This window comes from Melanaphis sacchari, unplaced genomic scaffold (assembly GCF_002803265.2).
Source record: "Melanaphis sacchari strain LSU unplaced genomic scaffold, SCAv2.0 Contig20_pilon_pilon, whole genome shotgun sequence".
Lineage (NCBI taxonomy): Eukaryota > Metazoa > Arthropoda > Insecta > Hemiptera > Aphididae > Melanaphis > Melanaphis sacchari.
This window is the reverse complement of record NW_020271042.1, coordinates 5,847,557-5,850,013: the sequence shown is the minus strand read 5'-3', so window position 1 is coordinate 5,850,013 and position 2,457 is coordinate 5,847,557.

The window sequence follows — 2,457 nt, the reverse complement described above, 5'->3', positions numbered from 1 at the left end:
GGTTTGTGTGTAACAAGATAAAATAAATAAATTCTATTGAATATGAAATATTGTTTCAAGTGAATAAATAATACCAATGACATAGAATAACATATATGTATTATCTACTTAAAGATATAGTGGCTAATGGTTTAAACAATAAAATCAGTATGAATAGTTAAAGCAGAAAAATGTAATAATAAGTGCGGTAATACATACAATATCGATAGTATTACAATAAATTGAATCTGAGACGCAAGATAACTGATGAATTTAAAAACGGTATGCGCCTATATTATACAACTATTACCGTAATTGTGTATGTAGTACTCGCAATAACATACATGATGATGATTAAGTAGATTCAGGTGAACTCCGAAGAGTAGAACAGGATAAGTCTGGAGTGTGGTGATTTAATATTTAGTCTGCACTGATGTCATCTGTAAGATTTGGATGGGTATTTTAAACTTTTGGTTCGAGCGAAATGTTCTATATATTCCCCGCTCAATATTATTTATTTATTTTATTTTGATAATTTTTGTTGTTATTCTCTCGTCTATATGTTTACATGTTGTCAAAACAAACCTGTTTGGAAAACCGCTCAGGATATACGTTTATTGAAAAATCGCTATGACATTGAAAAAGCCTTAAAACCGGCATTAGTATCACATAAATGCAGAAGGTCCGAAAATGTTTGCGTTTCCATATGTTTATTAAGATCTTAAAATTAGAACAATGTGGGTAAAAGAAGTGTGAATTCAAACTAATGATTCTGTGGACGACATTTTATTTGAATTTTGCATATTATTGGAAAAAAAAATATTATATTATATTATATAATATTTTAATATTATTTTAAAACACAAATACGTATCAATTGAAAAACAGTTGATATTATTTGAAAATATTTCTGGTGAGATTGAATAGTGTTAACTAATCTAAAGTTCCAACGTGTGTTGTTGTTTTAAGTTATTTACTTTAATAAGACTTGCTATAATTTAAAATAGTTATACAATGTGTGTATATAATATAATATAACACTATTAGATTCAAAGTGTTCTAACTGATTTATAATGATGTGTGGTTTGTTATTAATACGTCTGTCATCACATTCTTGGGTGATATAAAGTGTCGATTGCAAATTGGGTCTAGTTGTTCTCACTCCGAGAGAATCAAAGTAAAAATTAATTTAAACATTTGTAAATTATTTCGCGATTAAAAATTTATATCTTAATTATAACACCTATAAGGTCTTAAAATGCACTACGAGATTCCTCAAAGTCTTTTTAAAGGAAAAAAGTGTTTGACAATTATATTTTTCGTGTGCGTTTAATACTCGAATTATGACAATATTATACATTAAATGTAAATTAACCATTTTGTGTTATGATTCGAAAATATTAGTCGTCGAACCTGAATATATTAAATTATTATTTACTATATAGTATTTTAATACAATTTACGAAATACAAAGGCTTATTTAACGAATATTGAGTTTAATAAAAATATATGATTATTGATTTTAAACATTTTTAATGGAGTCCTGTTTTCTTGCACAAAAGCAGCTCTGCCTTTTCTCTTCTTTTCAAATATTGTACGACGTATTTGCAATACCTGAATTACAATATGCAAATTAATACTTGTTTACTCAAATATTTGTTTTATAGACTTGTTTGGCATTTGTGTAAGCATTTAACTGTATTCTTTTCTTTTAATACAATAACAAAATAAAAACAGATATTTTAAAGTAAAGAAGATTCAATCGTTTGCTTTGTCGAAAAATAAAATACTGTATTGCCTTGACATTTCGATCGAATAAAATATAGAAAATATAAATTCGGTTGCAACGCTAATCTTATCTATACTTGGTCAATTGTTATTAAATACCTTAACGATTGTCATTAAGGTCATATTGACTGAAATTACGATAATAACTAAACGTAAAACTCTATTGGTCAAAACTTGAAGCCCTAACAAATAGTTGCCTAACCATGCAGTCAGACGTCAAAATCGTTGTTCGTAGATATATTATGTTTATTTAAACTGTAAAATAAATTTTAAATCAAATTTTAAAAAAAAAAGTATAAAATGTGACATCGGCTGTATTTTATAGATAATATTATCTTTAGTAACTTAAATAAAATTATCATTGGTTAAATCCAAAAACGATTGTTTAAAATGATGTGATACGCCCATAATTTAGCATCAAAATACGTATTATCGATACAAAACATGTTATAATGGAGATCATATTTTTGTTCTCTTGAAGAACACTTTTCGTATGTTATGTTTTTCTAACATAATAAATTTCAAATACTATTTGATTGGTAATATAAAATGTTAAGTTTACTATATTTGTGTATTTAGTTTTATAGTAAATATTTTATAATTATTATTATTTCTCCCTGCTACTCGAAAACAGCTGAAATAAAATCGATCACAAAATATTTCAAGTTTTACATAAAATAATATATAAGA